General features: G+C 41.7%; 1 protein-coding gene across 18 annotated transcripts in view; it reads left to right on the top strand.

Annotated features, from left to right (window-relative positions):
* The window catches only part of LOC311445462 (uncharacterized protein), a 342,727-nt gene that overhangs the window by 240,324 nt on the left and 76,505 nt on the right, over positions 1-25,898 (top strand). For 6 of the 18 annotated variants that reach the window (XM_084537623.1, XM_084537619.1, XM_084537632.1 and 3 more), the window contains exon 1: positions 9,618-9,752. The gene's annotated coding sequence lies outside the window, so the exon portion shown is untranslated. Of the gene's footprint in view, positions 1-7,778; positions 7,962-9,492; positions 9,753-25,898 lie in introns of those variants that run through there. The other 12 variants (XM_084537618.1, XM_084537617.1, XM_084537628.1 and 9 more) reach the window with 7 other exon arrangements.

Below are 25,898 nucleotides of genomic sequence, written 5' to 3'. Positions count from 1 at the left end.
TATCCTGGCCCCCTGCAGCCACCTGCAGGGTTCAGCCTCACCCTAACTCCCTTAGGGTCTGCTCCTTCTCCCACGCTCTGGCAGGGATGCCACTCGTGTTCCTCATGCAGCCCTATGGCAGAGAGCTGGAGTTGCAAGACCCCTTTCTGGCATGTCCAGCCCGTACCCACCTGCAGAAAATCCAGCATTAAAACAACGTATTTATATGCATTGTAAGTATTCAGCAAAGAACGAAAGCATAATATGCCAAAACAGAGCTCCTCCTTTTGGACTTGGTTCTTCAGCCTGAGAGAAGTCCTGGTTTCACACTGCCTGCTGGAGGGCCACGGCTGAAAACAGAAAGTCATTTCTCACAGCCAAAAGGCTTTATGGCCCAATTATTTTAACCACATGCTTTTTGTTTTCTTGTGAACATGCTACTCTAATTAATAGTGAAATCTGATTTCTTTTTATTTCCACATTTTTATCTTTATAGAAAAATAACTTCTGACAAAATAATTCCTGTTTTGGTTTTGTGATACTAGGGCAGGGGGTATTGGTTTTTTGGTGGTGTTGTTTTTTTTGTTGTTTTTTTCTTTTTTTTTTTTTTTCTCTGTGGGAAGAATGCATTGTGTGATGGGTCTAGTGTTAATGAAACCATACTCTTTTGAGGATTCACACCAGTAATTAAATGCATATTCCTCAATTTTCATTGCATACAAATAACAAATGAGCAGATTGGGTATTTCCTGCATGAATTGATAACATCTGCGTATTATTGGGGGATCAGTGGGGAATACTTAAGTCCTTTATCACTGTGTAGTAACTCACACTAAGATTATTTGGAATCAATGACAGCTTTGTAAGAGTAAAAACTGTGTCCTGGCTTCTTAAAGGCTTTATCATTGACGTGTTTTACCACCACAAAATTCTTAGACGTTGAGAAGATGTTATAATGTCAAGGGGTAGGGACAAGACAAGGGCTTTCTTGCAAGAAGAACCATCTCAAATCTTCATTTAAATCTGGTGCTGAGAAGTTTTTCAGATAAGATATTTATCCATAAATATTTTTCAATTTCATACTTCTCTGAATGTTGGTTTTGGAGAACTGGAAGAGTCAAAATACTGCAAAAGATTCTGGTGTTTCTGATCTTAAAGGAAGCATGGGATAAAAACCTTGCAGGAGAACCTGCTTTTCTGGGAATTTGGAGATTCTTTTCCAGTCTGGTGCTTTAGAAAGAAAACTGTTCAGGAGCTTCCTGCTGAAGGCCTTTTGGTAGAAAATAATTTTTTTTTTTCAAAATCAAAGGTTTTTAAGACGGGTGTGTAAAAGTCCCTTTTAGGAGAATGATGGCTGTACAGCACTGAACTCCATTTTTCGTGAGGTGTTACAAGGTTGGAAGAAGATGCACTTTGTATAAGAATATTAAAATAATGTTATTAACAAAGCAAAATATTTCTATGCTCTCCAGTAAAAAAATACTTTGGAACTTCCTGCCCTAACCTTTCCCTTTGACAAGTATTATATTTTTGTCTGAATTAGGAAGGGAAACCGAATCAAAAATACTGGAGTTTTCATAGCACACAAATTCCAGTGCTTAATGAACTCTAGTTAGGAAAGATAGCCTTTTAACAGAAAATATAGGAAAGAACCTGAATTTCAGATCTTCCAAGGTTCAGTCATTTCTCTACTTCAGAACTCACACTATCACATTAACAGAGGTTGTCGTTTATTCCTTGTAACACTTTTCTCAGGTGGAGAATAGAAACCAGCTCTTTGAGATTGCTACAAGATAATTCATTGGACAGTCCCTTTCCATCATAAGCAGCCAGGGAATGTGACAACCTCTCTTGTCTTTTCCAACCTGGCCGGGTAGGCTCTGCTTTCTTAGCCTGTACAAGCCTGAGGCTGTTATCAAATCAGTTGCTAATAGTGATGTTAATCATCACTCCGCTGAGGCTTAAATGACAATCTTCCTTACAGTTCTGGAAAGAACGTCATCATCTTGGAACATACTCTGAGAAAATTCACATTCTAACTCTCCTGGAGAGGTAATGGAAAGTACCTGTATTGTTTTACTGCAAGACTTGGATGGGATTTTCCAAGAACAAATAGACAATAGAGGGCACAACCAGTCTTGGCTGAATTTTAAGAATCCATCTCAGGCAGGATACGTCCTTCATAAAGAGGAGAAGTAAGCAAGGTCATGAGTGTTTTCTTGAACACATGCTTGCATGCTGAGCAAAGTGTCTTATCGGCCAGGAGTACTTCGGCACTCTGGGCTCCAGGTAAACTGAGAGCAGAGTAACACCTGCATTGCACAGTTTCAGGAAATCATCTTCCTGTCCACACTAAAGAGATGGTACTGGGTAAGAAGAGGGGAAGGTGTGAGATCCAGACCCCATCTCTCTGAATGGGAAATACAACCATTTTCTCTTTGTTCTGCCAGTGAAATTTCAGTGCATCTGTCATTTTCTCTTCTTTCACCATTTAAATGATAAGAAACAAACAGATCTGAAAATGTCTCCAGTAACTTACAGCACTGAGCTTTGATTCACACTTCCTTTAATTCACTGCTGTGAAAAATGGGCTGGCATCCTACTGTGAATTTAAATACTCCCAAACCAGGAATAAATGGATCCCATGGCTCATTTATCTTTCAGCTATTAATTAATAGTGGTTAATTGTAGTTATGAACTGCAGCATTCCAGTCTCCAACATCCATACATTTTATTTAATATATTCTGATGAAGGTGGAGTCAGCGACTTGGAGAATAATTAAAACAGCTCCTCAGCTTCTTACAGAACCTTAGCTTCCTCATGAATTCTTTCCTACAAGAGTTGTAAGATAACTACGTCTACCTCTTCAGAGAATTGTTTTGTGGCCCTGTGAGAAGATCCTGTCCCTGATGTCATACACTAACCTCTTACTACCTTTCCCTGCATTGTACTAGTAGAGTAGCATTGCACATCTACATCCTTGTTCTAGAACCATAGGATGAGAACTATCTCTACTCTTACTTCTACCTCTTTGTGCAAAGAAATAGCTGACAATATGAGTAGGGCAATTCGACTGCAGACTCACAGATATGAAGATAATTTCATGACTTTCTTCTGTATGAATTTCCAGAAAGTTTTTGGTACCTCAGAAAAGACAGATTATAGAACAGGGCTAGGACAGTATTTTGCTTAGATAGACAGTGTTTTCTGAATTCACAATTCACATTTCCTTTTTCTGGAAACATTTGAGTAACATTTTGCTGTGTTCTATTGAGATTTCGGTTACTGTTGTTGAAATCAAGATTTTAAGCTTATGGAAATACAGAACATCATTTAGTCAAACATACTAGTGAGCTTTGGTTTTGAAGCTAATGCCTGAAGTTTCATTTTGGGTGTAGACCTACACCTGAGGCACTTTGCCTAGCTCTAGGCAAAGCGGGGGCCCATGAGGACTGGCAGGTGTTAGGGCACAGACACTGCAAACTCTTGGTGCTGTTTCCTGTGAGACTTCCTCCTGGAGGCAGCTATTGTTTGGTTAAGAGAGAACCATATCCACTCTGCTCCCAGTGGCATCCTGAAACATACTTGCAACACAGAAAAAACGATGACTCTAAAGTTAGGTTGATGATAAAGCTTCCCCCCCCCCCACTCTTAAATGCTTGTGGCTGAGCTCTGGCAGAGAGATGTCCTGTTGGAAACTGAACTTCGTTCATCTGTGCTCTGGTGGGAACCCTGTGTTCAAGATAAACATGCTAGTGCTCTTTGAAGTCGTTTGCTCATCAAAAGCACAGTTACTTTGTTTGTTTTATGTTTGATACTCCCGTGAGATGCAGTTCAATTTATGGTATAAAATCTTGCTGAAGGAAAGAAGTTTCAAAAAAAAAAAAAAAAAGATACACTGCTGAGAAAGAAAGAATATTGCCCTCAGAGTCCATCGTATCTTTCTTATCGTACTATTAACGGATTTTGCTTGTACTGTTTCCGTAATTCATATGAAAAATCTTCACTCCCCACCCCGGTGTCACCCCTCTGATACTTTTTAAAGTATTCTGGGGTTAGGTTGCATGCAACATCTCTTGAGATGTTAAGCTGGGCCCAGAGATAGTGGTCTGGTGATAAGACAGTAGCTACGTCGGTTATGATCTTTGACTGCCATTGTTGTTGGATTAGAAACCCCTCTGTGGGAGCAATCATTCACTCCTGCATCCCATAGGATGGAAGTTACTGACATAATTTTTGATGGCAGCTTTGAGACAGTTTCATATCCTTCTAGACTGGAAGATACACAAATTCTGAGCCTAGGCAGTATGTGAAGGTGAAGTACACGTTGCAGGTAGAGCATCAGGAGGCATTATGGAAGCATTATAGTAGGACGGGGTAAGTGCTATTTCTTATGATGACAACATCCTCACACGCTCCAGGACACACACACAAGTGTTAATGACTGAAGGTATTTGAAATGTATTTATATCAGTCCCATGGCTCATTGCACTTTTGTGCAAAGCTAGAGAAATTCCAGCCTTTTGGAGCTGAGCTTCAGATGGGAAAACTGTGTCTGGCCCTTACCTTTCTTGGTCCCATGGACTCAGCATGGGTCCACTAAGCCTGGGTTTTGGAAGCACAGATATGCTTCACCTGTAGTACGCCTGTTCTCACAACCAGAGTTCCTTTCACTGGCTCCTAACTGCCGTTCTCAATATTTTTTGACTCAGTCTTGCCAGGAGCCTTCTAGGCTCTCTTGTGAGTTGTGACATCTGAATTGCAAAGATGTTGTTTTTTGCGGCTGGGAATTCAGCATTCATGACTTCAAGAGATGTCGAGTGCTAGCAAGGTTTTTGCTAATGACAAACTGAAGTTTGGACTTTTTTTAAATCACAATTTGAAAAAACAAAAAAAAACAACACAAGAGTTTTAGAAATTAGTCATAGTAATGACCTGCTTTAAAATATAAATTTATATGTCTTGTGCAGGTATAAAATAATATAGTGGCTCACATAATCTGAGTGTGACAAATCTGTATCAGCAATTTAGAGCAAGAAATGTACCATATACATATATGCGTTTATATATTTGCTTTACGAATGAGTAAAACTGCATTCTAAGCATCGTAGTTGAGGTGTGGGGACTTTGCCATGACTTGCTAAACACTCAACAAGATAGGAAAAGAACGTGACTTATTTTTCTTATGTTGTACTTGCTTTTTCTTGGAGATAAGTGTTCCTCTTCTGTCTTTCTGGCCCACGTGAATGATAATTGATACATCTGAAGAAGTACTGATAAATTAAATATAGTTTTAAGCTTCTCCAGTGCCTCCCGAGAATCCTGAAGCAATTTGCTTTTAGTAAAGAAATAAAGAATGCCACTGTTATAAAAATGGTCATCTTCATAACGATGATAATTTTTTAAAAGGTGGGAGAGCTAAATCATAGAAAAGCTAAGCTTGGGATTTTCAGAGCACTTAAAGTACATTTTTGTGGTTGTTTGCTTTGAGATTGCTTAATGTAGTCATCTAAAATTCAAGGCTCCTAAAATCACTCCATGGAATCGCTCCATCACTACATGGATTTTGCCCAAGATCACAATAGGAGTCTGTAGTAACGCTGGGCCCAGAATCTACATGCTGATTCTGACCTTGCTTAAGCTAATCTTAAATCTTCTGTAGCTATTAATGTCAGTAGATTTACTTTTGATACAATGTTACTGTCACTAAGATAAAAAATTCAGATCTCCAGACTTTTCATCCTGCGCTTTAGCTCAGCAGAAAATAATTCTCTCTCCATATGCTATTTTTTGGATAAGCCTTTAAAAAAAAATAAAAATTTAATGCTTATCTCAGTGTATTCTTTTGGCAAAAATGAACTGGAAATCTCAGCTGGAGTTTTCTATTCTGGTTGTGTTAGAAATGTCTCAGGAGCAGCTTCCTTTGCAGTGTTTCAGTGCTGCTCATTTTGCTCCCATTCACAATATCATCAACTGAAAAATAAAATTTAAATGTTGTTGTTTTAAACATAAGCAAAATATTCTATTTGATTCATTTAGCAGTTATCTGAACACTTTAGTATTTTTAGAGTAGTGCTGCATAGTCTAGAGACAAGATCACAAGTGACTTTAATGTTTTCTTTGTATTTACCACTTAATGGCAAAGGTAGGATTTTATTCATTTATTTCTGATGCTGCTCCTAAGTTCACTCTCAGTCATTTGACATTCACCATTGGGCATTATGCATAAAACCATTTTTCCTTTCTCATTTTATTTTTATATGCACACACTGGTAGTGACACTGCAAGAAGCTTCTGTTGTGTCCAGATTTCACATTTTATCCAATTGTTCCTAAGACCATAGCTTTTCAAACAGATTTGATTAACTGCTGCCCCTAACTGTGAATTTCTTTGTTACTTTATGGTTTTAATCATAGGTGGGAATAGGCTTTAAGCTGCAGAGAATGCTTCCCCTCCTGTCTAAGGGTAGCACTCAGATTTTGTCTGTGTCTCTCAGCTGTGGTTCAGTTTGTGGGAGCTATGAGAATGTTGCTTTGCAAGCAAACTTCACCAAGGATTTAAATATTTTAAGTGCTTTCAGACTTTACATCTTCAACAAGGACCTCTTGCGTCTGGGTTTATCCTCAGATATTTATATTGACATGTAATTGGCTATGAGAACAACCTCCTGTATTCTGCTAACGAGAGGCGATGCTGGATAGCCTGGCTCGCTCCATCAAATTGTGCACGGTCTGGTTTGTGCTAGTATCTCAGCTTGCTTTACTGCTGTGTCATCTTGGAAGGACTTGGCAATGAAATTAAGAGTTGGTGGAAAAAGGTTCACATAAAAGAACAAATGAATGTTTCCTATCTTCTGTCCATAAAGTCTGTTTTTTTGGACAGTGCAGCTCCTGAAGTGTGTACCATATGTAAGTACATGTACTCTCTAAAGACAGTTCTTCTTTAATGTCATGACCTAGAGAACAAATACAGGATTGTTGAGTGGATGAGCTGCATCATTTTCCCTTCTCTTTGTTCGTTTTTTCTTAATTTCTACATTCATGTTTTAGTCCTCTGGTTTTATTTGCAAGTGGCATCTGATAGAGCTTTTGGTTCTGTACTGTCAATGAGAATCAGGAGTCCCCTTTGAATCAGAAACACTGAGCGAAATCAGGAGGCAATAAGCAAAAAGCATTGCCTGCAACTGGGCAGTTTATAAAATAGGCAACTGCAAGGGGCTGGAGGCCTGCTGGGGAGCTGAGATTTTGACCTATTTGCTTGACTGTGGAAATTAGGATTGTATGTGGAGTCTCACATTGCTGATACCTTAATTTGTTGTCCTGTAGCCTCAGCTTTTTGCAGTAGCTTCTTGAGGCCCCTCCGCTCCTGGCTCCCAGGTTGCAGCTTCAGGTTTGCTGGGGAGTTTTGGTGTTGGGTGAATGTAGCAGAAAAGCCACAGTCTAGCATTGACACTGGCTGTCCCGTCCTGCCTCCCTCCCTCTTCACTGTCAGTTAATTTAGCTAATTTCTTCACTCTTAAATTGCTCCCTTCTGCTTAACAGCTTTCACAACTTGTTTTCAGCACCCCACAGTCACTGTGGTTACACATCCTTTTCTAAAGGATATATTAGACTGTTTGTTTAGGCTGAAAGCTGCTAAGGGAAGGTTTGCAACTGTGTTTTCCTGCTGTCTAGCACAAACAAAGCCTGACCATTGTTTATTTCCAAATGCACTGCAATAAAACAGTTGATGTTGCATGCATTAATCAAAAAAGTTGCAACACAGAGTGAAATCCCTTTCTTACACTGCTGTCCCCCAGGATTGTGCGGATGGGCAAGAGAATGGAAAACGTGGCCCACAGCAGCTTCAACACGTGGCACGGAGATTGCAGCTCCGAGGAGGCCGTTTCACCTGCTCTCTCCTCCTCGCTCATTCCCAGCGGTGGCTTCGCTTAAGGCTTGGACTCGTGGCTCCAATCAAGCGAGCGCCCAAATTCCTAGAGGTACCATTTTGCAGCAATGTGAGCCTAATTGTTTCTAGATTGAATATTTTCATGGGATATCAGTCTCAGTGTTTCTGGAATTAGCATGCTCACTGAAGGATTGAAGATGCTTATCGGGCCCGACAGCTTTAGTGTCAGCGGGATCATCGACAGCTCTGCGAAACTTAACTGGGCTGGCGACAATATTTATTTATGCGGAATGGAGACATATGGCCAGAATCATCCGCTCCCTTTCCTCAGTAATTAAAACATCTGGGAGCACAAAAGGGCTGTAAGAAGAAGAAAAAAAAACCCTCTCTGCTAAATAAAACAGGAGCGCGGTGCCTTTACATAATTGCCCAGGCTTTCTTTTGCCATCGCGGCAGGGTCTCTGGAGGACCAACCTTCTCTAATGTTTTATGAGTGCATGACGGTCAATAGAAATGCAACTGAACTGAGCACAGCACTCAAACTTTTTATTAATACTGTATCTTGCTTTATTTTCCAAAGGACAGATTTTAATACTCCTGAGAGGAATTGGGGATTATTTAAAGAGTAGCAAAAGCATACTGAAGTCATCAGCTGTTTTACAGACCATGATTACACATTGATAGCTTCTCTGTCTGGAGTATTCTGTAGATATATCTCTGATAAAACACTATTTCACCGAGAGTTTTGAGGTTCAAATTCAGACCAGGGCAGTATGATGACAGCTGTTATCATTTGATGGATATTCAGTACAGTGTGCAAAGCGTGTTTAATGCAGTTTTATGCAATTTTCAGAGATTAGGTGTCCCAAACAAAGCCATCACAAAATGAAGTAATTTTCTAACTTCTTGGCCCTTGCAAAATCCCCAGCAGAGCTCTATTTTCTCAGCCCTGCAAGGTTGGACTTTAGAGGAGGGATCTTATTTTTGATATATGACTCTTCTAAATCCGAAAATCTGTCATCTGCAGAGATGGGTAGACGTTCTGAGAGTTATGTTGTTTTATTATACACAGGGCTCACGCGGTGCTGCCTTGTTGAGGCTTTACTTGCGTCACCCTCATCTTACTTTTTTTTTTTTTTTTTTTTTTTTTTTGAGGCAGCGTATGATCATGATTTGAGTGACCTTCTTGAAGTACCCCAATCGCACCCCATCCAGGCTTTGCAGGCAGCAGTGAATTTACCCTCACAGGATCTCCTGTGGAAAGAATAAGGAACTGAGGCAAAGAGATTGAATAGGATTCACCCATGATCATGTAAAAAGTCTGTGGCTAACCTGGAAATTGAATAGAGCCCCTCTGAGACACCTACTGCAACAGCTCTTTGTGTTTTGGAAGTACAACCAAGCAGTGCTCCAGCAAGGAACCTGCCTAGAGGGTCGTAATGATTTTTTATGATCTTAAAATCTGGTGAAGTCAAAAAGTTGATGCCACTTAGGAATGAAACAATAGATTATTTCTGTGAAGAATGCTCATTTGTCAGTCCCAATCTGTGAGGTCTACACCTGTGTGTGTGAAACAGGTTGGGCCAAGCAAGGATAGAGCTGGTAACAGATTGCTTAGTGCATTCACCTGCTGCACGGGGGCTGGGCTTAGCATCTCCTCCCAGCCTGGTGCAGAGTGGGAGCCAGATGCTGTCTGTCCCATAGCTTAGGGAAGGGTGCCAGGTCCTTGTCTATTGATTATGAGACATCTAGTTTAAAAAAAATTTTTGAGAAGTTGTGACAGTTGGGTACCTTTGCCATCGGTGCTCTGGGAAGTGTCTAGCAGTGACAGAGCAGCGGCTCATGACATTTGAAGACTCTGGCATCTAGAGACTGCTCCAAGGTAAGAAGCTCTCCGCAGGCAGTCATGGGGCTGCGGTTTGTTGCTGTATGAAGTAGCATCCCCTGCCTCCCATCGCTTTTCTGACTGTGCTTGTCTGTGCCTAAAGTAACTTCAGTTTGCCAGGACCTTCTCTTGTGGGGTGGGATGCGGTCTGGTCCCGAATTTGTCTATAGATACAGACTCAATGGCTCCAGCATCAGGGAAAGATGCAAGGAGCTGTAAGGAAGGATGTGAGATGAAATGCTCAGTTAGAAGGGGTGGGTGAAAGGGCAGAAGAAGGGCAGTGAGGAGGAAAAAAACATTAAGTTCTGTACTGGGAATTTAGGAGAAAGCATGGGACCCCAGCAGCTGGCAGCTGCTGGTGTTGATTTGGTCTTGATACTCAGTTTTGCTTCCAGCAGGACCCAAGCAAGCTAAACCAGGGGCCATTGGCAGTTATACCCAGACTAGCTTTAATACAGTGCTGGAAGCCTCTGCAGCACAGCACACCTGCACTAATTTAGCTCTTTGTCAATAAAATTAGCTCTTGTGGAGTGCTGCGACATTTCCAGTAACTGAATTGGCTTCTTGACCTGGCTGGGTCAGGCCGTGCTGCACTGTGCTTTGGGCAGTACTGCCTGAAGCAGAAGTGAGGCATATATAAGCAGGGCAAAAAGGGATGTTCACTATGCATCTTATTGGCTTGTTACGCCTTCTCCAGGTACTTTACAGGTTCCACTAGCTGCAGGAGGCTAGTCTTGCATTGCCAGTGGCTGTTATATTTAGCAGAATAGCACAAGTAATGACAACAGAGAGTTTTTCCTAAAGAAAACTTACACTAATAGAGGTCCACTCAGATATGTTTATATGACACAACGGAAGCCTTGGAAATGTCTAGCTAGCACAAAGATTCAATTAAGCCCAGTCCAGTTACAGGTGTACTTCCTAACTCAAGTATTTGACATCCACACAGATGCTTGGTAACACCTATCCTGAACAGCAAAGTAATTTGTTCTGATAAGGTGGAGAATGTGAATGCTCTCCATGCAGTGGCGTCATTGCCTGCACTAATAGCTGAAGTTTCAGCAGGTGTTGTTTTGCGAACTGTGGAGGAACCCATCAGATGTGCTGGGAAGAAGGCTGACGCTGTGGGGGCAGGTGCCAGTGTTGTGGGGAGGAGAGCAGGAATTTGCAGGCAGCACCTTGGGTCCAGTTCTGCCCCCACTTCCTTAGGCTCAAAAATCTGGGACATCTTCTCATAGACACCGATGTTATTTTACCCTGCATGAATGCCCTAAGGACTGTGATGGTGCCACGTGTGACAACTTGATGTTTTTTTACTGTGGGGAACTGTATGGGAGTGTTTCAGTTTGGTGGGTTCCACGTTGCTGCTTCTCCACCCATGGCCAATGCCCCCAGCCTGTTCTGCTTCCATGTTTCTGGCTTCCTAACAAGGCCAGAAACCATCCAGTCCCTAATAAATTCCAGTGTTATCAACCCATAATTCCTTCAACCCCAGTCTAGTACAGACAAGCACTTAATGAAGTATTTAGGGGCTGTGTTTGCTGCTTGCTTTGGAAGATGTAGCTGCTGGCATGAGTGGAGTTCTTAATTTATAGCATTAGTTAATTTGCCTTGGAGACTCAGGATCCTAAACTGTCCCGGTTCTGTGTTCTAGGCCCTATTGAATGGCATAATGAGGGTGACCATGATTTAGTGTTGTTCTGGCTGGTGTAAACAAGGGATTTTGGATTCAGAAAGACCCCAGTGCTCAAACAAATCTCAGAAGGATTTGAAACCAAGATATACACAAGATTAGGAGTTTCTGCTTTGTTTCTTTATCAGCCTTCAGTTAACCCCTAATCTTCATTTTCCCTTGTGCTTTACAGCTAAAAATGCGATTTAAAAAAAGAAAAAGAAGCTGGAGACATCTCATAGAACAGAGAAAAATTTGCAAATATTTTATTTATTTAGCAGCGGGCATTTATTTTTAAAGGAGACAACAATCACTCGCATCCGTGCTTCACACAGGGTCATAAATAGTGTAACAGAGGCGGTGCCGGGCGAGTGCCTACATCACTTTTCCATTTGCCTCCCTTCAGGCCCCCTGGAAACTCGTCCATCGTCCTCCCCTCAGACGTGGCAGCCACAGGTGGAGCTGGAAGCACTCTGGTGCCTGGTCTTGGCTCTTTTGGATGGGTGCCGGGCCCTGGGGAGGGCGGTGGCAGCACTATGGGGCGGCTGCTGGAGGCACCGTGGCTGCTCCCGGGTAGGCCCCAGCTGTGGCCCTGCTCCTGGGGCAGCAGCTCCGCATCTGCAGGAGCGCGGTGCATAGAGCCCCATGGAGGTGTTTATCAGAGGATGAGCGGTAGGATGGAGAAACCCGCTTGGGCTTCCCGCAGGCAGCGTTTTTAGTGCTTTTTACTTGGGAGAGAAGCCCGTCTTTACACTCCGTGGCTGTGTAGCTGGTTAGTGTTAACATGGCTTCTGTGAGCGCGCGGGGAATTGTAGTAAATCTTCCAAGAGTGGAGAGCTAGTTTCGTCTTGTTTGACACATTGTTTCCTGATAAGAGCTGCTGGGAAAATACTTAAGTTTTCTTGTCAGCCTGAGCTTGCGGGGTTGCCAGGAGCGGCTCTGAATCCGCAGGGTCCTGAAAAAGGAATTTGAACAGCGGGGCTCTGGGGGGAACAGGCAGCGAGCTGTGAAATGGCCGGGCACCGGGGGTGGCTTTCTGAAGTCCAGGCAGGCGTGGATAAGGGGAAAAGTTCAGCGTCTCTCTGGCTCTGCCTGCCATGGGATGGTGAAGCTTTCCTTGCTCTGCAGGGTTCCTGGCTGGTGCCAGCCATGGGCTGCAGCTCGTGTGAGGAGCTGTGCCCATTGGTCCTGGCTGAAACACTCAGCAGCAAAACCCATTGTAGGGATGTTTCTAGGTTGGTTTTAGTGGTTTGTGTTCACTGTCATCCTAGTCCTGCTGAAAATCTGTTCCTGATGTTACAGTTGGTGGTGGTACAGCTGTGCATCCCAGATTCCCCGATAACTCTGCTGATGTTTCTTGGAATCGCAGTTTGCATTGTAAATAACGTTGTTTTGAAAGTGTGTGTGCATGCGTGCCAGCAAACGTGGAGGCTTATGTTCTGAAACCCCAAGGCATGTGAAGCACAGATAATTCTTGTGCTTTTCTTTTTTTTTGTATGAAGTCAAACCTCAGTTTAGTTTTTGGTGGAAAACCCACACTAAAATTTTATGTCAACCTATGTTGCAAACCACAGGCTGTGCGCGGGCTCTACATGATTTGATTGCTAGTTTTTGCCTAAGGTTTTTTCAGGCTTGAAATTCAAGGGTTGCAAGCTCACATAAAATAAAACAGACTTCCCATGAACCACAGTGAACTGAAGCCACTTATTTTCAGCAAAACTCGCGCTGGATTTTATTCAGCCCTGAACTTCACTGACTCCAGCAGAGGTAGAACATTTGCTGTAAAACTATTGTGGATGTGGATGTTTATTCTTAGCATCTGAGAACCTATCTGCTTGCAAAGGTGTCTAGCGAGGATTTATTTGGCCACCTGTATTGAAAAGTATTTCTTGTATTCCAGCACAAAAAAAGAAAGGAAAAAAAAATTAAACGTGGATGCAGAGAGTGAAATGCTTGTACTAGTTTATCTACGTGAATAGGCAATGTACATACATACCCATCTCTTGCTTTTCAGTCTGAATTTCTTCTTGCAAGAAATGATAAATACTTGTGGAAGAGCACACTTGTGACAGACACACACAGTGACAAACTTTTAAAAAATAAATGTTCCTAATTTTCTGAGCAGCTGTTTAAAACTAGATACATGACAGAAATTACCCCGGTGATGTCAGCTCAGCCTTTTGCATTTTTCACTACCTGTCCCTGGGCAAATTCTGATCCATCGCCCTGCACAGAGATGTGTTCCTTCTACAAATTAAAGTAGTTAAACAAAACGGGAGCTTGAATAAAAAAGAAGAAGTTTATAAATTAGCTATGAAGTTCTGTAAACATGTTTGCAGCTTTTTTTTTTTCTTTTCTTCTGGATTTAATTGCAGCTCTAAATGTTTAATTTGGAGATTTCAAGAGCAGACATAGCTGGGGATTCTGATGGGGCTGCAGCAGCACAGCCTCCTGTCTGTCAAATGGACAGCGCTCCCAGAAAGAGTAACCCAGATTCCCCCAAAGACATCCGAGTCAAACTGCTGATGAGCCTGGCTGGCATCTTAGAAAGATCTGGAGATGGCAAGATTAACCCTCAAACACCATGGGAGGCAAAGGGCATGCCACTCGGAAAGAGGGGCACACACATGACTTGGCAGAGGGAAAAAGCTGCCAGGCTCAGCAAAATGCAAGTCTTCTGTCACAAATTGTCATTTTAAAACTGGGGAAGAGGATGCAATTAGTTCTGTTGGCTTTCAGTATTTTTTTTTTCTTCGTGGGTGTATGGTTTTTCAAAGGTATTTGCTATGTCAATAACCTCTGTGGAGCGTGGCACAGAAGATAAAGGTGGTGCCACTTCTTAGCAGTATCTCGGGAGGTCCCGAGTATCTTCTTGCCAGGGCCTCAGTGCTCCTTGCCTGAACTGCAGAAATTCTTCATAGCAGGTGCTCTGTGCTGCGGTGGTGCCATCGGATGCTAATGTACCACCTGAAAAATTCAGCAGCAGGCCCTTGATGTTTCCCTGGAGGAGAAAACATAAATATGAAAGGCAATCACCCTGAAAGCCAAGGGGGAGCAGTTGGCTGTGTTTGGATCTGTACTTGCTGCTGCCCTGGTGGCAGTAACGTGGCTCTTGGGATGGAAGGAGCCAGTTCCTACACTGGCTTATACTGGTGGGTCTGTGCTGCAGTCACTGGAGCGAGGTTTATTTACACCAGAGGAAGAGCTGACCTTCATAAACTGTAAACAGTCCTTGACAGAAATATGTACCTATGGCCTTGTCAGCTCTCAAAGGTTTTGTCAGCGTTGGTCTACTAGCACGTGTATTGGCAAACTTCCTCTAGCAAAGCTAGCAAAATTGAGTCCTTCCTGGCCTCCTGTTCCTGCCCTCTCCATTGCAGTGAGAGACCAAAGAGCCATCCTATCAGCTTCGTGAATTTTTGTGGATTTTGCTGTTGTCTATGGTGTGGTTATATTGAAGCTGTGTTCTTAACAGAGCTGTGTGGTGCGGACACAAGGTATGCAGTAACAGCACCATTGGAAGGTGATTGACTGTCTTGGAGAATTTACCTTTTATTCCTAAGGCATGGAAATATTTCTGGAGATGTGCAAAAAAAAAAAATAAATTAAAAATTACATTCTGGCCATAAATAGCTAATTTCTCTCCTTTAAATGTGTTTTTAGAACAGATAAAGTTGTAGGCTGAGGCAAAGATTTTGAGTTTCATCGGATGATATTCATAAGTCCCTGTAAGAATAGCCCTTTGCACACAGATGCAAACTGTGTGCAAGCTTTATGTTGCTGGTAGTGATTATAAGGGCATTACGGGCCCCAATGCTTTTCCTTGTTTCCTTGGAATTAATCAGTATGTTCAAAATTTTACAAGGGATCAAAATAGATACTTAATAGTGGATAAACACTGAGAGTTTTTTTATTATTTCTAAAAATGAGCAATAAATTTCCTAGAAATAGTCACTGAAAATTAATTAAAAAAAAAAAAAGCCTATTAGAAGCCGATGGACCTCAAGGCACTTTATTAACAATTAAGGAACGTGGTTCCCACGTGCTGTTGTGATTGATACGAGTGTCTCCATGTGCAGGTATGAAATGCTAATGGAGGCTTCAGGGGAAGAGTTAGGGCTCCCTTGGGAATTTATCACGCTGCTTTAGGCTGGTGAGAAGCAGAAGTTAGCAGCAAGTTGCAAAGGCTGCTGCATTTTCTCCCCTGCTTTATATTCATTCTCATTTAAGAGACACCAGTTGTATCTAAGAGAATGAAGAGGAGGAAATTGACTCCAAAAATAATAAGCCTTTATGAAAAACTGCATTTAGAAAAAAATTGAGGCCATCTGAAAGCCAGGTGGGGGCTTCTAAAAGTAGAAATGCACTCAGTTTACAAGTTTCAGTTGGGTTGCAGGCTGAGATCAGGCTTCAGCAGAACTGTGGGGCAGGAGGGTGGAGACAGCTCTGCCGCTGAGCCTGGCGCTCTTCAGCCTTTTCTGACCAACATCCAAGGGATGAGCAGCAGCATTTAAGATGAGTGTTTCCTATCGGCCTGTTCATTAGGGCCATAAATATAGGTGACCGCCCTATTAGCCTTTGATCTAACGCCATGTGAGGACGTCCACCAGCCTTGATTTTGTCTGTCATTAAATATCTTCAAGTTCCAAACTGGTGCAGACCAGAGTGGTTTACAGCAAGTGAATTAGATCAATTAATTTCCAAAGCAAACCTAATGGGCATTTTAGAAGAGGATTTAATGTCTCATTTACTCTCTATAGCTATCTTGTTAAATGCCAATTAAGTATCTAAATATTTCTTACAACCTTAATGAATTACAGTATAATAAGTAATAAATGATCACCAGTTTTTGCTAACACGCTGAAGTCTTCTGTTAACTTAAGAAAGTGAACATAACGTTTTTTTCTATCATACTTGTTTGTGCCAGTAAAATAATTAGTTTTAATAATTAGATAATGTTTAAGTAACATAATAGCTAGCTGAATACAGCCTTTTTGTGTGATAGGATACTGTCAAGAAGTAAAAGTCTGGATATGACCATTAAGAGTCATACATTTGAATAAGTTCTTAAACTCATTTTTGCTCCTAAATTGTGCAAGTGCTTCCGTTTCTTCCTATTAGTCACTTATATAATTAACGCTATTTTCACACACAATTGCACAGCTAAACTGGAAATCTGGCACACCACATTTGTTCAAACTGATGAAGACAGTCTCGTGGAATTTAAGAGTGCAGTGCTAGAGAGAACCCTTTTCCAGGTGTACTTGGTGTCCTCCAAAAACATCTGATTTATTTTTTTTTCATTTGTAGTGAACCACAACCGAATGTATATGAGCATGCAGGCACAAATAAAATACTTGCAGTTGATTTTTTTTTTTTTTTCCTCCATCTCTATATTTGGGCTCTGTCCTTTCCTTCTATTATTTGTGAACCATATGCAAACATCAAGGAGGTGATTTTTAATCATTCCTTTCTGTTATCTTCAAAGAGAAAGAAATCTTCCTTGTTCTGGACAAACTGGTTTATGTCAAGATAAGAGGTGCATAAAACTTCAACAAGATCGTGCAAACAGGGTCAGGAAGGATGATGTGAAGGATGGACTTTGCACGTGCCTATGGAAAAAAAAAAAAAAAAAGAATAAACCATCCAGTTCCCAGCTTCCATCACAACATGCTGTTGCATTTTGAACCTTGTGTGAGTGAGCATCTTTGCAGTGAAAGGTGTTTCATTTTGCAGAGGCCAACCCAGGACTTGGTCCCTCTGATGGAGTGAACATGAACAAGTTCACTCCTCACCATGTGCTCCCTGAAGTCAGAGACATCCCTCCTCCAGTTATTTGGCACCTAATTTCTGCCATGAAAGAGCAGCCCTTGGTTTTCCATCAGTGTGAGGTGTCTGCAGTTGGCACCAGGTTTCTGAAGAGTAGCTCCAGCGTTTCACTCGCTGGGTCAGCTCCCTGGGTTGTGTTGTCAGGGGCAATAGGAGGCTTTTCAAGCTTCATTCCCAGACTAGTGGCCATTAAGAGTGTTCTTCAGGTGTTATTTCTAAGCAGTTCTCCCTATGCTGTATTAAAGAGAACACAAATATATTCTAGGATTCTCTCTTTTTTTTTTTTTTTTTCTTCTAAGCAATGTCCTCCTTATTTATGTCAGCAATTAGTTTATTCTTAAAAGAAGGGAGGAAAACAGAAAAAGCGGCGCACAAGCACTCAAACTGTGCCACTCCCTAAGTGCTTTTTTCCGATTTATGAAACAAACAAACAAAAATACCCTCCGAAGTTAAACTAATATGAAACAGCCCCAGCATTTGAACTTGTCGCAGGAAGCTGGTTTAAATTTTAATGTGAGCTCTGGAGTAGATTTGTGTAAGGCAAGGTAAAGCAAGGCCCATGAAATATTGATTCTGTACATTTTCTTATGAATTTTTATACTCCAATTTAGTAAATTTTTCATCTTGCCTGCACTTAGAGGTTGCCTATAAAGTCGTTACTACCAATTGTATTAACTGTTGTAAATAAATCATCTTGGTTTGGGCTATTTGTATGAACATGGGCCGACAGGACCTGGTTTTGTTTGAGCTGTGGCATTTCATGGCCTTAGTCTGAAAGGGCTAAAAAGGGGTTATCAAAATTTAAAATCCGTCATGGCACAGCAGCAGAGATGCAAAACCCATGAGCGACTGTCAGAGGCAAGCATCCTCCTTTTACATTTCCCACCTGCATCAGATAAAGAAACCTGGAGCACTCTCCAGCTGAAAGGCTCTTTTTCTGTTTCTTGGCAGAAGAAAACAGGGCGATGGCGTTACAGTTACTGCCTACAGTCCTTAGACTTGCAGGTGAGTCCACTGAAATGCAAATAAAAACCAGAAAGTTTTCTGTCACTTTATGTACAGTCCAGCTTTGCAAAAGCTATTTCTTTGAAATGTTATCTGAAGTGGGACATCAGAACATCTGATTTGAGGGAAATCCCATAAGTGACGACTTTGCATTTGGCAGTTTCAGATGTGTAAGTCGTAGTTCTCTCCATACGTAGTGCTTTGTCCTGAGCTTAAATTAATAACCTCCATCAAACCTAGCTCAGATGTTAACACTGCCTCCTCATCTCTAATTATAACATATGAAATGGGTAGGTAGGCAAAATTCAAACACAGTGAGGTAGAGGTTTTCTGTTTCCTTCCGTGTTAGAAGTGTTTCAAAGTAACTTTTAAAATATTACATAACATTCAACTGGAGGAACTTATTTTCTCTTCTATGAAGTTTGCCATTGGTAAGCTTGACTTCTTAACTATTAATAGAAAACACAGTACACGAGGAACTCAAGATGTGTTTAGTTTGTTTCCTTTATTAATGTTGAACTCATTTCTGAGGAATGCATACTTTGTTATTCTTTCTTATTTGTGGTTTTAACCCCCTTTTTTTTGTGTTAAGCCTGGCTCAGCCAGTTGCAGCAAGATACTCTCTTTGGTTAAGGTTGGTCAAGTCTGAACACCTTTATAGACCAGAGCACAGGCTGGGCACGATAATACTGTGTAGCTCCTTGGGTCAGACGTGGCAGCAGTTGCTGGATGAGGACCTGACTTGAAAAAAGTTTTAAGCATGTGCTTATATCCCATAGTTGTGAGGGGTGCTTAAAAAAGTGCTTAAAGCTAAGTATACGCCTCGGTGTTGTTCTGAAGATGGATGACATGAATGTGGCTTACTGGGGTTGGTGTATAAATAAGAACAGATGGTTTTTCCAGATTCCAGTTAACGATAATTAAACTCTAATTTATTATTTTATTCAGAATAAATCTCCATTAATTTTCTGTTTTTGTAAATATTCGGAAACAACTATTTTCTAAAAACTGTCATGAATATTTGGGCTATGTTGAAATGAGCCTTATGGTAATTTGATCACGAAGTGTGCTGGGTGCCCTTTTCCTGATTTTTGTTGTTGTTGTTGTTGGCTATGTATAATTTCTTAATCATTTTTTAGTAGTTGAACTTATGATCTTTAATTATAAGTCATTTTATAAGCATAATTTGTTTCAGAAAATAATCCTGTCAGTAAAATCACTTCTTCAAGTGTTTGGAGGCACCAGCAGGACAGTTCACATCTGAAGGAAATTCACTGTAAATGTTCAGATACTTCCCTGACTTCTCATCTCCTGGGCTAGCTCAGTCTTTTTTTTTTTAAAAAAATTGGGATAATATAAATAGCAATAGTGTTCAAACAAAAACTGAAATATTTTCGAAAAGAGCAGCACCTCATTAGTTAAATGGCTTTCAGCAGGAATCACCTCGGCCTCGGTTTAATTTGCGCTGTGCTGCTGAGGCTGACCTTTCAGCTGTCTGTATATTTTAAGTGTTTGTGTAAACAGCAAAGGATCCCGTTAATTACAGAGCCTTCCTCCCATTCAGCAAAGAGATGTCCGGCCTCCTCTGATTGAGAAAGCGATAGGAGAAGGGCACTCAGAGGCAGGAAGGAGCTTGCAGAAAGGGAAAACGGCAGGCGGGAGGCACGCGGGAGCACGCCTGAATAAGGAAAAGTGAAATGGAGCGGGGCGCATGAGCAGCATCTTGCAGGGGATCTCAGGAAGCTGGGAAAGGGATATGTGGAACAACGGGGCTGGGTTTGCAGTCTGCGTGGAGGTTACCAGGGCTGTACCACCATCAGTCTCAGCTCTAAAAGTCCTTACCACCTCGCTTTCCTCAAATGTTGGGGTTTACATCGGGACTGACAGGGCAGGCTGGTGCGCTCAGGACTGATCCAGACCTTTTCTCCCAATTCCCTGCGATCCAAGCCCCAAAATCCCAAAGCTTTGTGGAGTTGAAAACAAAAAGCCAACGGCTGTGGCTCGCGTTCCCCAGGCACAGGTAGCCCTCTGCTGCTACAGGGCTCGCTGCTTTGAAACGTGCTGCTCCCTTACCCTGATAGCACGCAGTTGTTTGTTCACCTTTGTGATCTTACACGGAGAGCAGGGCTCGACTGGAGGTCCCTTATTGCGAGGGACATGGAGTTTTTGCATAATGATAAAAGGAGCATCACTACAGAGACTCGGGTTGGTAGTAAACCTGCATGAAAGGGGCAGCTTCTGCATTTCTTTAGCGTGTGGTAGCAAGACTAGAAAGGAAAACGAAATGCAGAGGACAAAAAAGGATGCTTGATTTTTTTTTTTTTCTTTCTGTATCTATTTTTACAACCCTTATTGGTGTTGATTATTCTAAATTCCCATGCAAGTCAGCCTTGCTGTAGGTACAGTGTGGTTGGAATGGTGGTGATGGTGTTCTGCTGGGTTGGGGTGGATGGCCGCCCTGTTAGAGCTGTAACATTTGGGGAAATTTGGATGTGATTCTCCCCCAAACCTATATATTATTGATTCAGTTTTTTCAAAGAGGCAAGTAAAATCCTCCTGTTTGATTGGAACTGACAAAGTGTAATGCAATCAGTTACATGTGAAAGCCTTTTGAGGGCAGCTAGAAACCAATGTTACATGAAGTTTAGCTATTTGGACTCTAACACAGAAAGCCAAATTCATGTATTTAGAACTTTTTTAAGCCATTTGAACATAATTGTATTCTGAACCTAAAATTTTTCATAGCTGCTAAATGCAGCACTTTGAAATGCTGTATGTGCAAGCAACTCAGATGTAGACACAGCTAATGAATCTGCAAAGGAAGTGTCAGAGGAGGAAGGATAGCTGAATGCAGGGAGAAAGCCTTGCGCATACTCAACAAAACGGTGATCAAACTGGGTATTGGAAGTTGTCAGCTTGATTGTGATGTTGCCCAGTGTAGTAGCACAAAATCACTCTCATGAATGGACGTGCTGCTCCGTGGTCATGCAGGGGCCTGTTGTACAGACCGGGGCTAAGTAGCTCTCCCAGTGTTTTTGTTTGGTTAAGTACTGTCAGGATTAGCACAGCTTTTTATCAGCTGGGAAAGCAGACACTTAGAAAACTAAATGTTTTAATGGGAAAAGGCCTACTTCTAAAATGCACTTAATTTTGCATTTGGGGTACAAATGGAAGCACGGATATCTCCTGCTTGCTGTGTCTAAGTGAAACCATGAACATCTAGATAGAAACTCCTAATTTAGGCATCGGATTTGGCATGTATCTGCTTATTTGCGGAGTTTCCTTAGTTACTCGTAACTCACCCAGAAAAGACTTGAATGCCAGGTGCTGGAAAGTTCAGTGGAGTGCAAGGTTGGACCCAAGGGCCCAGCATTTTAAGAGAACAGAGCAAATTAAGTTCACCCTTCAACCCCTTGCTGCAAGAACCTGCCACTCCTGTAAACCGGCTTAGCTGGAGCCCCCAGAAGTCTGCCAAACAGGACCCAGAAATGTTTCAGTATATATTTCTCCTGGAAGCAGGCAGTGTCAAGAAATGCAATTTTGTTAGATGACCGCCTTAGCCTTGAACTTTTCAGACAAATCTAAATGAAGAGAAGGAATTTATTCTGGCTTCCAGAACCTGATGAGAGCCCTGTGGGGCGTAGGTTCAAATTTTTAAATGTTCACATCAAATCAGATAATGGTATCCACCCCCTCAAAAGCTCAACGGGTGGAGAAGAACATAACAATAAGCACATGCAATCCTTCAGAGTTCATTATACAGCAAGTGTGTTTCAAAGGACCTTGAGAGCATGTTTCCAAGGGAGGGGTGAGGTCGATGCTTGGATGGGAGAAGCCAATTGAAATCAATGGGAATTGATTTAGAGTCTGGGGGCACTGTGTTAAAATCTCCAGTCTTACGATATAGCTTCATGAATATTAACAGGAGCGGGATCAATACGCAGCTGATTTTCAGATGTACAGCTGGCTCCTTTTCGTCTGTAGATTAAAGGAATGGCAATCTTTCTTTCTTTAGATAAGATTGAGAATTCCAGAAAATGACTTGTGACTTTACATGCAGTTCTTCAGGACAGTTGGATAAGGTCTATGATATTTTCCTACTTTTTAAGCGTGTGTTTTCCTGGCGGCGTTTGTCTTTTGATGTCTGTTTCATCCAAAGTAAAAAAGAAGAGCGGGATGCTTTTGGGGTATGGATGCCTCTTCTGTATGGGGGGCTCTCTCAGGAACCCCAAGTTTTGGGGAAGCCCTGTGAGATGGCTCTCCTTGCCCCCTACCTGCCAGCAGATGGCTGCCGCTCTCCTGTGGAAGCGAGTGGCTTCGCTGCTGGTGGATCTCGTGCCTCGCAGGAAGTCGCAGGGTGCTGCAAAGTGCTCTGTTTGTCGGAGATGTGAGAGGCCTGCCTCTGAATGTGTAATCCTCCAATCTGAACGCCCTGAGGACTGACACCATCCTCTTGGAAGAGCCCTTCAGGGTTCAGAGGCAGAAACGTGGGCTGCTGTGCCTGTAATGTATCGGCTGAGCCTGCCCAGCCCCAGCTGCTGCCTTAGCTGTGAAAGTGAAATCAGCCTTGAAAAAGTTCTCCGTTAACAAAGGATGCACATGATCGGAGACATCCTGAGTGGGTTTGTTTGTTTGTTTTAAAGGTGCAGGTCAGGATCCAAACTTGGCACCTTGTCCTGACTTCCTCAAGGAGCTGAACAAATGCCCTGGGTCCAAACAACCTACTGAAACTTCGGGAATGTTTCGGGCTCCTCTCTATAGCAAAGATTTAAAGATTTCCTTATTCAGGCTGCTTAATAACAAAGAATCCCATCTTAATTATTTTTTTTTAAGAAAGAAATAAAAAATAAAAATACAAAAAATACTTAAACCTATACTAAATATAATATTAATATATATTATATATTAATGTATAATACTAAACCACCGCCAGGGCTGCTCATGCTCAGCAGCTGCTCGAGGGGACTTCTGGGGGGCTGTGGACTCCTAGGCTTGGGTGCTGAGAAGTGCGAGAGAGGAGGGGAGAAACCCTCCTGTTGAGAGTGATTTGGGGCAAGGCCAGTGTTGGAGGGGCTGTTTCCAGCTCTGGGGACCCTGTGCTCAGAGGTAGCTGCTGTCAGCCCTGGCTGTGAATCTGCAGCCTGTAGCCTTGCAAAAGGACACGGCTGTGTCACTGAGCACTGCTCTTGGGGGCACTGTGGAACATGCAGGGTGTGCTGGTCTCTGTACCAAAACTAAATAAATATATACCGTAATCTGCAGTATTTAACTGTGTAAAAAAAAAAAAAAAAAATCCAATCCCCTAAATCTCACATTGCCAAGGGACTGTAGCAGATTAGGTGCTTTAGCTTTATTTGAAGCCAGGATAATTAAACATAGCGTCTACTTCCAAGCTTTTGAAACTCTTTCTGCAATGTGATGAAGTTTTGTGGTGTGTTGCTCACGTTTAAGAGGATGTCAGGTCTCAGCTGGGCTGTTAAAGGAGGGAACCAAAGCACCTGAGGGCTGGTCCTGTGGTCCTGAGTTCTTGGAATGGACTGGGAGGTAACAGTCACTGAGCTGTACCCACAGCCTAAATTTTGCCTGGTTGGGCTTCTAAATACATTACAAAATACGTGTGGAAAGCTGAATATTGTCTTAGGCCTTCTAGATTCAGTGTTTTCCTTGTAACTTAGGTAGCATCTGTCAAACTGTATCAGGACATCTTTGGGAAAATGTTTGATTCCAGTTTTATCGCTCTGGCTGGTGATAAAGACACACAGGGGTGGTAAGCATGTTATCTTGGGCAGCGGATCCCGGGGCGAGTTACTGGAGTTCAGTGGTTTGCTGTAGAGCCTGTGCGTGCTGGGGGCAGTCAAATGCCCTTCAACAATGTGAGACACGAACTTCCCCTCTGACAGGGTTTCCTTCCAGCCAGAGTTTGCTACGTCCCCATGCTGAACTTCTCCTGGCTCCTTTACACCAGCGGTGACTGCAGAAGTGATGGAGTTACCCCTGTGCGGAGGTCTGGTGGTTGCTTGCACCTCTAAAGGCATCGATGCCTTTGCGCGTTGTTCCTTTTGAATTAAGGGAATGCTGTTTCAGAGATGACTTGCTTATATTGTTTTTTCACTACTCTCTTCACAACTGGACCTTGAATGTTGAGCTGATGCTTGCAACAAAGGGAAAAGCTTGAAAACCTAGAAATAACACTAAAAAATGATTTCTCTAAGTTTCTAAAGGTCCACGCATCAGTGCTGCAGTGGGCTTCAGAGCAGATTTTGGAGAAAAAAAAAAAGTGGGGAAAAACAATGTGAACAATGCCATACAAAATGGGGTAAACTTTAGAGATTTTGTCTATCTATACATTATTCATGGTGGATAGTGAAAAGCAACTTGGCTTCTCTTGTGTTTTTGACGGCCAGTTGGAAATGGTGAAAATGTTTGTAACTTCTATTGTATTTTCTCCTAATTAGACAAGGCAAATAGTTTGAGGAGCAAGGACAGAATTAATCATGGGCTCTTGCTCATCACAGCTGTGCTCTGAATGCCTGACAGAGACACTTTATGGCATGTAATTCAACATATAGAAAAAACGTACTACAAAGGACACAGTTTTGAAAGCATTTTCAGTGGTGATCATGTTTTTTTTTTTTTTCCAAAGTCCTGAGCACAAATGATTACAATTGAACTGAATGGGAACCGAGATGCTTTAGAAAGTGAAATTCTTGCTGGCATTTTTGAAGAGGTGATCTGAATCTGGATTACAGCTTTTTATGTAATTTGGATATAATTTTCATGTATAATTTGGTGGCTGTAAAAGCATATTGAGTATTTGCTGCAGGCAATTGGTTACCAAAGCATCCAACCATCTCTTTTGGTGTAAAAACATGGAAATGAGTTGATTCTGAGGGTACTTTAAAACCATAAGATTAAAGTATTTCCAGTATGTCAGTATTAAAACTAAAAGCTGTGTTTGTATTCTATATAAACTATAAGCATGTTTTTGAATGATTTGGTGTCACTAACAATTATACTTAACATCTCTTATTAACTTCAACATGTGTATATGTTAGAATTAGCTTTTTAAAGAAATATTAACCACTTTGCTTATTGCTTTGATTTTTTTTCTTAACCAAATCTGTAGTACTTTTGCTGTGCTACTTTTTTTTTTTTTCTTTACATTTTAAATCCTCCCACTTTTGCTTTGGTAAGGGTGTCCCAGCTTGAGAATAAAGTTTCTCTTTGAATTGGTAAATGCTATTTTAGGTGTACAGGATGCAGCTGAAAGTGTTTTCTCAGCCTTTTACATGATCCAGGCTTAAAAAATGATTCACAATCATTTTCATTTGCAAATGGTTGTTTGTCTGCCTTGCACATGTGTAGTCAGAGTAATAGACGTACAAGTACAGATCCTACCTAGATGTGCAAATCCCATTTGTTTCCAAGTTTAAGCAGTTGTGCCCACACTTTAAAGGTCTGTTTTAAATCCCTTTGAGCGTGTTACTGAAACATAACTGTGAATGTAAATATTAGTTTAGAAAATATCTAGCATAAAAGAAAGGGTGTGATTCAATTACATCATTATTATATTGCAGTGATGATGTCTGTGATATCCACTGTGATGTGAAAACTGAATTGAACAAAAATACAGATCA

The sequence above is a fragment of the Aythya ferina genome, assembly GCF_964211825.1.
Source record: "Aythya ferina genome assembly, chromosome: 16".
In the NCBI taxonomy this organism is placed as follows: domain Eukaryota; kingdom Metazoa; phylum Chordata; class Aves; order Anseriformes; family Anatidae; genus Aythya; species Aythya ferina.
This window is presented reverse-complemented; position numbering and strand designations above follow the sequence as displayed.